The sequence below is a fragment of the Protopterus annectens genome, chromosome 13.part0 (genome assembly GCF_019279795.1).
Source record: "Protopterus annectens isolate FY-2018-M chromosome 13.part0, PAN1.0, whole genome shotgun sequence".
Lineage (NCBI taxonomy): Eukaryota > Metazoa > Chordata > Ceratodontiformes > Protopteridae > Protopterus > Protopterus annectens.
The window spans coordinates 14,680,487-14,693,692 of NC_056747.1; the positions used below are offsets into that span (position 1 = coordinate 14,680,487).

General features: G+C 45.7%; 1 protein-coding gene across 1 annotated transcript in view; it reads left to right on the forward strand.

The window, feature by feature from the left end:
• Nucleotides 1-13,206, forward strand: part of UBXN6 (UBX domain protein 6) — a 1,665,022-nt gene that overhangs the window by 1,604,782 nt on the left and 47,034 nt on the right. The window lies entirely within an intron of this gene.

Here is a 13,206-nt window from a genome sequence, read left to right on the forward strand (position 1 = left end):
ACTGGCCACGCCAGCACTGGTACCCAGTCTTAAAGACTTTATCACAAGAACCACCCTGGATATTGCCTCAAATCCCACATCTGCTGACTCAGCACAACAATCAGATACTTCCCAGTCAGCTAAAGACCTTAAACCTAGCTGCAAGGAAAATTCCTTTGTCAAGCAAGCAATGCCTCTCTCCAAAGCTGTTATGGATGTCATTCTGGAGGCCAGAAGGCCTAGTACCAGGAAAGCCTATTCGGATAAATGGAAGAGATTCTGTGCCTGGAACCAGGCTCACAGCCTTGACCCTCTTGTCCCAAATATTCCTCAGATTCTACAATATTTAACTGAGATGCTGGACAAAGGCCTCTGTTTTTCATCCATCAAGATCCACACCTCTGCCATCTCTGCTCATTACAACACGGATCCTCCAATTTTCTCTAATCCATTGCTAAAACAGTACCTCAGAGGGGCTAAAAACATAAGGCCGCCCCGTAGAGCACCTACTCCAACTTGGGACCTCAACTTTGTTTTGGAAAAATTAACTTTACCTCCCTTTGAGCCAGCTAACACAGCAGAATTAAAATATATTTCTTGGAAAACTGCTCTGCTCCTGGCAATAACATCAGTTTGAAGAGTTTCAGAATTACAGGCACTAATGGCAGTGGAACCTTTCCTCATTTTCCACCAAGACAGGGTGTCCTTAAGAACTAACCCTACGTTTATGCCAAAGGTGGTATCAAGTGTGGCTCTAAACCAAACTATTCACTTGCCAACTTTTTATCCAAAACCACAGAATAAAGGGGAGAGACTACTGCATTCTTTGGACATTCACAGGCTGTTATGCTTCTACTTGGACAAAACCAAAGCTTTCAGAAAATCTGAGCAATTACTGGTAGCATATGCTGCAGGAGCACAGGGAAAAGCCATTTCAAAACAGACTATTTCAAAATGGATAGGACATTGCATACATTTCTGCTACACACAGCATGGGAAACCTATACCTAGCAGCATTAGATCTCACTCCACCAGGGCAACAGCCACTTCAACTGCCTACCTCAGAGAAGTGCCTACCAAGGATATTTTGGAAGCAGCAACATGAAGTTCTGTGCATACCTTCACCAAGCATTACCATCTGCCTTTATACTCCAAATCCAGAGCTGGCTTCGCCACTGCTGTGCTGCAGGGCCTTATAGCCACCACTAATGCCTTAATAGAACCAGCCACCCTACCTCAGCTTTGGGATTCTACCCAAGTGTAATGACTGCAGCAGTGTAACACGATGAGCATAGTACAGTTTTGTACCTACCATAAATGTAGGTGTTCGAGTGTATACCCTGCTGCAGTCCAGGTTACCCTCCCTCCTTCCCCTCTTACTTGCTGGTACGTACCTGTGTCTTCTACCCTTTACTACCTATGGGGAGTATTTGCTGGTAACTGAAAGTTGCTGTTTGCTTTTCGTATGTATGTTTTATTAGCAATTTGAAGTGCCTACCTTTTGGGGGCACCTGACATCTGGGGCAAGAAAAACTGAAGAAAATGGCGTCTGCTGCATCTTATATACCCCTGTTGCACTGACGTCAGGGAGGAGGCGACAGCAACCGATGCCGGACCAAGACTTTGGAACTCAGGCCGACTGGGGAACCACCTGACAGCATGATAACCCAAGTGTAATGACTGCAGCAGTGTATACACTCGAACATCTACATTTATGGTAGGTACAAAACTGTACTTTTCTAATACCATGATGGACCCCATTTTTAAGTCAAAGTCTGATTAAAGTTCATGAGCTTAGTATTGTTTCAGTCTTTGATGTCAGCCAGAAGTGCTCTTTGCAGCACCCCCAACGTGCCCAGTAATGACTCCTCCTGCAATTCATATGGAGTTCCATGTATCGGTACCATATCTAAGTATGACTGTAAATTATTTTTTATAAGCCCCTTTGCTCCTACTACCATTGGAACTGTCTGGGTATCCTTCTTCCACATTGCCCTCAGTTCTGCCTGCAAATCCTGGTATTTTATGAATTTGTGTCTCTCTGTATGTAAGACACTGTAATCACTGGGTGTAGCAATTTCAGTAATCAATGCTACTTTTGTCTTCATTTCATGGAGTACTATATCTGTTTTTGTGTATAGTTTATACGTCATCGGAAGGCAAGTTATTGGTCTTCAGTTTTTAGAATAGCTTACAGGTTTGCTCTTAAGTAGAAGTATTGATGTTCTTCGTGTTTCACTGTTGCAGTCATAACTGTAGGGTGTTCCTGCCGGCAGGCAGCCCGAGGTCGGCCAGAATTCCAAAGTCTGGGTCCGGCCTCGGCTGTTCCAGCAAGTACCCTGACGTCAGAACGCAGAGGTATAAAGCTGACAGCCGACGCCATCTTCCCCAGTCTTTCTTGCCGTGCGGTGGAAAGCAGCTCGCAAGTCGTTGGTTGGCGCATTCAGGACAAAGTGCTTTGATTGTCGTCGGTCCGAAGTTTTCTACTTCTCTTCTCAAGCTAAGTACCCCATTGGGGAAACTTTTTTCTTGCTCCTCCGATGTCAGAAAAAGTTAATAATTGGGAAATTATTCTCAAGCTAAGTACCCCGTTGGGGAAACTTTTTTCTTGCTCCTCCGATGTCAGAAAAAGTTAATAATTGTATATCGTGTGGAAAACAAATACCTCATAAAGATTTCCACTCTTACTGTCTACCTTGCTTAGGCCCTGACCACGTTTCTTGCTGTCGGTTCTGTGCCAGGTTTAATTCTCGCACTATCAAGCGTCGGTACGATTGGGCCTTGAATTATTTCGGTAGACGATTCAATTATAGGATGTCGTCGGATACTTTACCGACAACCGGAATTCAAAAGAAACGCAAGGACAAGGATAGGCCTCCGAGGTCCAAACAAGATACTTTGCAGCCGGAGCCAGCCTCGGGTTCGACGGTCGTCAGTGAGGCGCTTTTGCAGCCCCTGTCGTCCGTCACTTCGGAACCGATGGCCGACACGGACTCCCATGGGGAGCCTTCTAGGCCTAGTATTTTACCTGCTGCAGGACCTTCGGACGTCGCTCCTTCAGATGGGTCTGGAACCGCTGTGCAGGTACCGGCTTCTGAAGGGGTTTTCAGGCCTTCTCATATCACTATTTCTACAAAGACAAAGGCAAAGTCAAAGACTCCTGTTAAACCAAGGGTTTCTTCTCAAGCTTCCTCGGATACAGCTCCCAAGTCCCAGAAGCAATTACTACGGATGGCTGAAGATTTACTGACAATGATTAGGGGTTCTCACCCTCCTCCAGAAAAAAGGCCTAGACAGGATATTCCTTATGATTCATCTGATCAGGCTTCTGTGTCTTCTGTTTCTTCCTCTGACCAGGATTATTCTTTTCCTACTTATGAGGATTCTGATGCAGAGGACTCTATTCCCTCTGCTTCTCCCCCTGAAGATTTCTCTTTTGGGGAAACCTTACATGAGATAGGTTCATAAGTTCATAGGTTCATACTAGGCTATCTGCCCAAGGGCATTTATAAGCCTAGCCCATAGTTATTTGGCTTTCGCCACCCCTTTAGTTTGAATAAAACTATGCCTATTATTTTGCTGTGCCTCTGTCAAGCAGTGACACTGAAGTAATCCCTGGGGTATATCTGATCCCCATCCATTGGTCAAGATTCCTCTTGAACAAGGCCAGCGAGGTGCTCTGCCTCACATGTACCGGGATTTTGTTCCACAGCATAGGGAGTCTCTGGGTGATGAATCTGTCCCTCCAGCATGTTCTATTAATAACCGTGTCAAGGTTTAAGTCTCCGCCTTGTGGTTCTGAGGGATCTAGATTTTTGAGGTGAAGCATATTCATCAAATCAGGGTTTGACATGGCCTTATATGTCAGGCACAGGTCACCTCTGAGCAAGCGGTATGAGACTGAATAGAGCTGGAGTTCTTTCAGTCGGGCAGCATAAGACATATTTTTGAGACCCTTTATCGTTTTGGTGAGGAACTTTTGGGGCCTTTCCAGCTGCTGCAGGTGTCTGGTCAGATACATTCCGAATGGGGCATTGTACTCAATCATAGGTCTAATGAGTGATGAGTACAGGGGGACGATGACCTCCCTTGATCTAGATGTGAATCCCTTCATGATCAGGTGGGCAATGTAGAAGGATGTTCTTCATCTCACATTGCTGCAGTCCTTACACTTGGGTAGTCCGCTGTCCTCGGTCGGCCCGAATAACAAAGTATTAGGCTGACGTCGGTCAAGGCGCTTAAAACTGACATCAGGACGTCAGGGTACAAATGCGCATGACCGACGTCATATCCTCAGTCTTTTTTGCCGCATGGTCCGATGCAGAAGCAGCGTTGCAAGTGCCGTTCGGCGTTCTGAAATATTTCGAATTCGGAGTTTCAGACCGAATCCAAGTTGGCTAAGTACCCGTTGGGGATTATTTTGGTTTTTCTTGCCTCAGTGTTTTACGGATGTCAGAAAAAATGAATAACTGTATTTCTTGTGGGAAACAGATACCGCATAGGGATTATCATTCTTTGTGTATTCCTTGTTTGGGGCCTGAGCACGTCGTTGTTGGGTGTCGCTTTTGTGCTAGGTTCAATAAACGCACTATTAGCGAAGGTTGGATTGTGCTAGGCTGGTCTTTGGGAAGCGGTGCAATTATAATATGCCGTCAGATTCTCCGGCCGCTTCTGCGAAGAAGCGCAAAGACAAAGCAGTTAAACCCAGGCAAGATGAGTCGTCCGTTCCGGACGCCGGTTCTTTAGAGGCTTCAGTGGAACCGGTGGTTCCGACGGAGACTTCTCTGGAGTCTCAGGGGGAGACTTTGATTTTGCAGGAGGTGGTCTCTCAGGAGGCAGGTCAGGCTGAAGGGGCTTCTCAAGTTACTGTACTCCCCTCCCTTCCTAGGGTGGTTAGGCCTTCTCCTTCTGTTTCCAAGGCTTCTCCCAGAGGCAGGCCAGTTTCAGCTTCTGTTGGTGTCACTCCTAGTTCAGCAGGGTCTGTGCCTAAGAAGCACATGCTTAAAATGGCAGAAGATTTAATTACTCTGATTAGAGGTTCTATGCCCCCTCCTGATAAGAGGCCTAGGGTGGAGCCAGAGTTGGGAAGTTTTGAGCAGGCTTCGGATATTTCAGAGTCTTCGGCTGAAGACTTGCAGGAGTATTCTCCTTATTCTGATTCTGATGCAGATGATTCCACTCCTTCTGCTTCTCCTCCAGAGGATTTTTCTTTTTCAGAGACACTTCATTCTATGAGGGAACATTTTAAGTGGGAAGGTCAGGACTTCTCTGATTCTAGGAAGAGGCTTAGGGAGTTTTTGCTGTTACCCCAGCATAGGCCCTTGGCTATACCCCCTGTTCTGGATGTTGTGGAAGATGTGTTTGCAGAGGCTTCACTTAATCCTGATTCTCTGTCTCCTGCTCCTGTTAAACCGGATAGGTATTACAGGGTGCCTGAGGCTCATAAATATCTTTATAAGAGTCCTAGGGCGGACCCAGAAACTATTAGTCAGGGACCTAAGGGTGTCAAGGCCTCTGTTGTAAAAAATCCGGTTCCTCTAGATAAGGAAGCCAGAGCTTTGGATAGATGGGGAAAGAAGGTCTATACATCTTCTACCTTAGCTATGAGGGCTTTGAATTGCCAGTTTCATATGTTGAAATATCAAAACTTTCTTCTTTCTCAATTGAAGTCTAAGGTGGATGCTCTGGCAGAAGGCATTGAGTGTAAAGAGTTGCAAGATTTGGTGCATGTCTCTGAACAAGTGGGTAAGCATTCATTACAGTGTGGTTTTGATGCTGTGCAGGCCTCGTCTAGGGTGGCTGCCACTGGCTCAGTTCTTCGCAGGCACGCCTGGTTAAAGGATCAGAATTTATCTGACCATGTTAAGACAAGGATTTTGGATGCTCCTTTGCAGTCTGATGTGTTGTTTGGTTCACCTGTGGAATCAGTCTTGAAGAAAATGGAAGACAAGGCTAAGTCTATGCAGGCTGTTAAGGATTTTTTGCAAGTTCAGCCTCCGAAGTTTAGTAGGAATTGGCCTGCTAAGGGGTGGACGTATCCTGCTTATGATTCTCAGTCTAGGGGTAGATCTAGACGTGGTAGGGGCAGAGCTCAGAGTTCTTTCAGGCCTAGAACAGGGAGTTCTCCTGCACAATCTTCGGGTGAGGGCAGGGGCCAGTCCTTTCGTAAACAGGCCCAATGACCTACTTTTTCAGCTGCCAGATCCTTCTTGCCTGGCAGCACCTTTGGGAGGAAGGTTAGCACTCTTCAAGGAAAATTGGATGTTGATTACCCAAGACAAATGGGTATTGGATATCATACACCAGGGTTACAAGTTTTATTTCCATACCTTGCCTCCTTTCAAAGGCATGCCGGACGTTCCTCCTCAGCAAAGACTAGAGGCTCGCAAGCAAATTTCTTTACTACTTCAAATAGGGGCCATACAAACGGTTCCTCTGCCAGAAGTGGGCCTAGGATTTTATTCTCGCCTGTTTCTAGTACCAAAGAAAGGAAACACGTGGAGACCAATTTTGGATTTATCCATCCTCAACACATATCTGGACATTCCCAAGTTCAAAATGTTAACGTTACAACAGCTTTTACCTCTGCTGGGCAAAGATCACTGGATGGTGACTCTGGATCTCAAAGAGGCTTACCTTCATGTTCCTATAAGGCCCAGTTGCAGGAAGTATCTGCGTTTTCGGGCTGGGACTTCACATTATCAGTTCTCTGCATTGCCCTTTGGCTTATCTACTGCGCCCAGAGTGTTCACGAAGGTTCTGGCTCCAGTGGCAGCTTTCTTAAGGCTAAGAGGAATACAGATTTATCCTTATTTGGACGATTGCCTGATACTGGCCCAAGAAAAGGACGAACTTCTTCATCATTTACAGTATGTGATGGCAGTGTTAAGATGCCTGGGGTATTCTGTGAACGAAATAAAGTCCAGTCTAGTACCCTCTCAGGACATGTGCTTTCTGGGTGTGAGACTGAATACAGCATCCCAGATGGCCTTTTTGACCCCGGACAAACAAAAGAATCTTTCTCTTTACTTCCACCAGTTGTCTCATCAGTCCAGGCTGACTGCAAGGACAGTCCTTCAAGCCTTGGGGTTCATGGCATCTTGTATTCTGGTACTTCCCAATGCCAAACTGCATATGAGGAAGCTACAATGGTATCTCAAGAACGTATGGACACAGCACTGCCAAGATTTGGACACTGTCATTCAAATAATACCTTGCATTCAAAAGGAATTTTTGTGGTGGGCTCAGGAATGTCACCTAAACAAGGGACTCTCTGTGACCCGGCCAGAGGCGAGTCAGATTTTAACGACAGATGCCTCAGACAAAGCTTGGGGAGCTCATCTAAATGGAAAATGGATACAAGACACGTGGCCTGCCAGACTTCAACATCTACATATCAACTTGAAGGGGATGTTAGCAGTCCAATTTGCATTGATAGCTTTCAAGGATTTACTTCTCCCAGGGCAGGTGTTGATTCAGACAGACAACACAACTGTCATGTGGTACATCAACAAGCAAGGGGGAACGCATTCTTATCCTCTATGCAGACAAGCAATGATTTTGTGGGAGACTGCTCTCAGTTTACAGCTAAATCTTCAGGCAAGGTTTCTGCCAGGAGCACAGAACTCCTTAGCAGATGTGTTGAGCAGACAAATTATGGATCCCCACGAGTAGAAATTGGATCCTCATGTATTCCAGAGGTTGACAGTGTTATGGGGAACTCCAGACATAGATCTGTTCACTTCTCCACTAAATTACCAGCTGCCAAAGTTTTGCACAAAAAGGTTTCATCCCTCAGCTTGGAAAGTGGATGCTCTCTCATTCAATTGGAGCAATCTTCACGTGTATGCCTTTCCACCTCTGCCTCTCCTCCCAAAGGTACTGCTGAAGGTCAGACAGGACAAGCCAAACATGATTTTAATAGCTCCAGATTGGCCTCGACAGCACTGGTACCCATTACTGAGAAGTCTGGTACAGGAGCCTCCATGGCCTTTGCCTTCGATTCCTCACCTGCTGTCTCAGCAGAACGGTCATTTACTCAATGTCAAACTTCATTCTCTACATCTGACAGCCTGGCATATTCTGGTTTAAACCCTGGAGGGTCTCAGCTTCCACAACAAGTTTTGAATGTTATTTTGGAGGCCAGAAGGCCTAGTACAAGGAAAGTTTACGCAGATAAATGGAGGAGATTTTTATTTTGGAGTACAGCAAAGGACTTTGATGTTTCTAAACCTAATTTAAGTGTGGCTTCAATACCTTACTGAGTTATTGGACAAAGGTTTGTCCTTCTCCTCTATAAAGGTTCATGCTGCAGCAATCTCTGCTCACTATGACTGTGACCCACCATTATTTTCTCAGCCTTTGTTTAAGCAATTCCTTAGAGGGCAAAGAATATAAGACCCCATAGAGCTCCTACTCCTGCTTGGGATCTCAATTTTGTGTTGGAGAAACTCACTCTACAACCTTTTGAGCCTGCAGCATCGGCAGAGTTGAAATATTTATCTTGGAAGACTGCTTTTTTGTTGGCCATTACCTCTGCGAGAAGGGTTTCTGAATTACAGGCCCTTATGGCAGTTGAGCCTTTCTTAATTTTCCACAAGGATAGGGTGTCTTTGCCTACTAACCCTTCTTTTATGCCTAAAGTGGTTTCTAGTGTGGCTTTAAACCAAACTATTCATTTGCCTACTTTTATGCAAACCCCAAAATAAAGGGAAAAGATTTTGCACACTTTGGATATTCACAGACAGTTGCGATATTATTTGAGCAGAACTAAAGGGTTCAGGCAGTCTCAGCAGTTGTTTGTTTCTTTTGCTTTGGGTTCTCAGGGCAAACCTGTTTCAAAACAAACTATTTCTAAGTGGATTGGTTTTGTATTGCTTTCTGTTATTCCCATCATGGTAAGGAGATTCCAGCTGGGATTAGGCCTCATTCCACTAGGGCTACTGCCACTTCTACAGCTTTTTAAGGGGTGGCTACTAAAGATATTTTGGAAGCAGCTACTTGGAGTTCAGTGCATACTTTCTCTAAGCATTACCACCTTCCACTTTACTCTAAATCTAGGGCTGGATTTGCAACTGCAATTTTACAAGGCATGTTGGCAGCTCCTAATGCTTTATAGTTTTGCCATCCTCCCTTACCTCTGCTTTGGGATTCTACCCATATGTAAGGACTGCAGCAATGTGAGATGAAGAACATAGTACAGTTTTGTACCTACCATAAATGTAGATGTTCGAAGATCCACATTGCTGCAGTCCAATTTACCCTCCCTCCTTCCCCTCTGTTGCTGAAGGTGGTGGTGTGGTTTGTGTTGTACATATTGTAAATATGGTTAGTGCATGGGTGGTTGGTTGGGTTTTGCTGGTTTTTGGCTTTGGCCTGTCTTGTTAGGGCCTTCTGACATCTGGGGCAAGAAAAGACTGAGGAAATGACGTCGGTCATGCGCTTTTGTACCCTGACGTCCTGATGTCAGTTTTAAGCGCCTTGACCGACGTCAGCCTAATACTTTGGTATTCGGGCCGACCGAGGACAGCGGACTACCCATATGTAAGGACTGCAGCAATGTGGATCTTCGAACATCTACATTTATGGTAGGTACAAAACTGTACTTTTCCTAACTACTTTAGCAACATGAGTGTCAAACGAAAGGCTACTGTCAACCTGGGTCCCCAGATCCCTGATGACTTCTTCTGTGCTCAGTGGATTGCCACCTATATGGTAGCTAGGGGTAACCTTGTTTTTCCCGAAGGGTATGACTATACATTTCTTGGCATTTAACTTTAGGCCATGGCTCTGGCACCAGTTATCCGTTTCTGTGAGGCCCTTCTGAAGGATATCTGTGTCAGATGTGTTTTCGACTATGGCGCCCAGTTTGTAGTCATCTGCAAACTTTGTCAGCCATAACCCTCCTGTGTTTGCTTGTACTTCAGAAAGTAGATGCCGAACAAGAGTGGACCCAGGACTGAGCCCTGTGGGACACCACTTGTGACAGGCTTTGAGTCTGACATGGCTCCAGCAACTCTGACCCTGTGGGTTCTGTCACTTAGCCAGTTTGCAACCCATCTTGTGATGTATGGGTTTACATTCAAGCTGATGAGTTTTTGATGATACCTGAGTGGGGTATTGTGTCGAAGGCCTTTGCCAGGTCAAGGTAGGCTGTATGGACTGCCTTTCCCTCATCAATGGCCTTGGTGACTGTCTCGAAAAAGTCAACCAAGTTTAAAGGCATGATCTGCCTTTGACAAAGCCAAACTGGGTTGGATCCAAAGTCTGCAAGTTCCCTATGTCTTTATTTATGAGTTCCATCATGATCCTCTCCATGGCTTTGCAGATAAGGCTTGTCAAGCTAATGGGACGGTAATTTCCAGGGTCGGTGGAGGCACCGCCCTTGTGAAGTGGGACCACAGTCGCGTGCGCCACTCCTTGAGTGCGTATCCTGAGGTGAGGCTAAGATTAAACAGCTGTCCTAACTGCGGGTTTAATTCCTCATTGAGTTCATGGAGCACACAGCCGGGGACACCATCCGGTCCCATGGATGCTGTGTTTTTTGCTTTGGAGAGAGCAGTTCTCACCTGGGCGTTGGAGATGTTTGGGGGGCTACAATCCTCTGGTATAGATATCTCTCCTTTTGGGGGGGAGGACGGGGAGAAGTTTGCACTGAACCTGTCAGCCAGTATGTTGGCAATGTGTGTAGGTTCAGTAATCTTCACATCATTTTGAACTAATTCTGAGCATATCTGGGAGTTTCCTCCAAGGTTTCTAACATAGCTAAAGAAGGCCTTATGATTGTCTTTTGAATCCTTGGCGATTTTTCTCTCAAAATTTGCCTTGGATGATTTTATGAGAGCTCTTAGTTTTTTACTTATAATGATCAAAGGTGTCTTACCTTTCAAGGATTTTGCTCTATCTTGTAGTAGCTTCCTCCTTTTGTTGTAGAGCTTGTTTATGGCTGGGGTCCACCAGACTGGACGCTTGCCTTTGGTACAAAGAGTCTTAGTTTTGTTTGGGATTGCCTGATCCATGCAGTCCTGTAGGTGCTGGTAGAAGGCATTTGTAAGTGATTCACGAGTTTGAGTAATGTTTACCACTGGCTCAGGGGCCTTAAAGGAGACCACACTAGTTTTTAGAAGTGTGAAGTCGGCTTTTGAGAAGTTTTTCACTGTGGTCTTTTTTTTTTCAGGTGGGGGGGGAATGAGGACCTCCAGTGAGATTAGTTTATGATCTCATCTCACCAGTGAGGGGTATACTTCGGTGTTGAACATTGTGATCCCATGTTCGTGATGATGAGATCAAGTATGTTTTCTCCTCTTGTGGGGATGGTGACTAGTTGTTCCATGGCATTTGAGTTTATGAACTCCAGGAACCTTTGGGCTAGAGTGTTTGGGCTTGAGTAGTGTTCCCAGTCTATATTAGGGTAGTTGAAGTCACCTAGTATGATGGTGTTTGGAGATACATTTATCCCCTCCATTGTTTTCAGGAAGGCCATGTGAGGTTCCTGAGTTTGAGAGGGTGGCCTGTAACATGCTACAAATTGCAGAGCAGTCTTGCCTATGGTTAATTGCACCTGGATGGTCTCCGATGCATCGTGCGTTGCCACCAACCTTGAGGTGTGGGTGTCCTTTATGAATATGGACACCCCTCCTTTCTTGGTGTTGTCCGGATTTTGGGGCGGAGCATGATTTGAGGTGAAACCTGCTAGTGCTGGGGTGCTCTCAGGAGCCTTGAACCAGGTTTCTGTCACAGCACAGACATCGATGTTCTCCATACTGAGAAGGGCCTCAGTGCGTGCATCTTGAGATTGAGACTTCTGGCATTGAGCAGCATTACCCTTAGTTTTTACTTTTTGTGTTCTAGGGTGGTAGGTTTAGAATTTGAGCCTTGCCTAAAAAGGCACTATGGGGTGGCAAGAGCCTTTGCCAATATCCGAAGCCTAGGGGTGACAGGTGCAAGCCGTCCCTTGAAGCAGCGTGGCTTGTCCAGCATGTCATCCCAGGCAGACAGACATTGGATCCCTTTGAATGACACCAGAATTTAAGCCAATTATTAAAGCTGATCATCTTATCACTGTATTGTGGCATCATTCTAGGTGAAGGTAGGATACTGCTCAAGGTCAGGGTCATACCTGCCTGGGCTACATAATCAGAGAGCTCCTCAATGTCTCTTTTCATGTAGTCCAAGGAGGTACATCTCAGGTCGTTGACACCAGCGTGGACAATGACTGAGTCGTCTGTACCTGCTGTTGAGAGACCTGAGTGCTTGTGTTATGTGGCGGATTCTAGCGCCCGACAGGCAGCTTACTGTGACCTTCTCCTTACTCAGTCTGGTGAGCGGGACGTCAGTGTGTCTGACTATGGAGTCACCTATGACAAGTATGTTTGGTGTTGTATTTGGCCTTAAGGGCAGTGACTGCTTTGTACACTGATTTTGTTGTTTATGTGTTGTTTGTGTGGTGTATTGAGTTTGCAGTTGCTTGGGTGTCTGCTTTGGAGGCCTCTGCTGTTTAGGTAAATTTTACTCAGAGCCTCCGAGTATGTCTTAGTGTGTTTATGTGTTTGATTCAGTGGTATGGTTGAGTTATGTGAGACTGGTATTGTGGTGTGTGTAGTTGCCTTCTCCTCCTGCCTGGTCTTGCCAGTCCTGAGTTGAGAGAGCTCAGCCTCCAGTCTGGCTAAATAGCTGCATCTCTCACAAGTGTTAGTGTTACATGGGAGGAGGAGATGGTTGTCCGTGTACATGAGGCAATTGTAACATTGTCTCAGAATTCCCAGATTCACCAAATGGGCAGGAGAGGGCGCCAGCATCTGACCCTTCGACATGCTAGAAAGAATTATGAGTTGGTATGAGACAGAAAAGTAGTGGGCTTAGCAGGGAAGTGGGCACTCCTGGGGGGTTTTGCTAGTGAGAGATTTGTATAATATAGGAGTGCTTGACCTGCAAAGAGAATGCTTATAAGACAAGGGATATGCTTATAAGACAAGTGCTGAGCTTTTTGAGAAGAAAAAGCTATTTGGAACAAGTGCTGCACTTTTTAGTGTAGGTGTAAACTGTTTAGGTTCCTAACAGAGCAGTTCTAAGGGAAAAATTGAAGAACAGACTTTCTGGAGCCAGAAAGAGTTTAACCTTGTTTAACCGGCGCTGCCCGATGCTGCTCTAGTGGCAACTCCGCGCTAAATCGTGCTAAAGCACGTTAAAGCGTGCTTGATAGCAGGGGCTGGAAAGAAGCAGGAATAG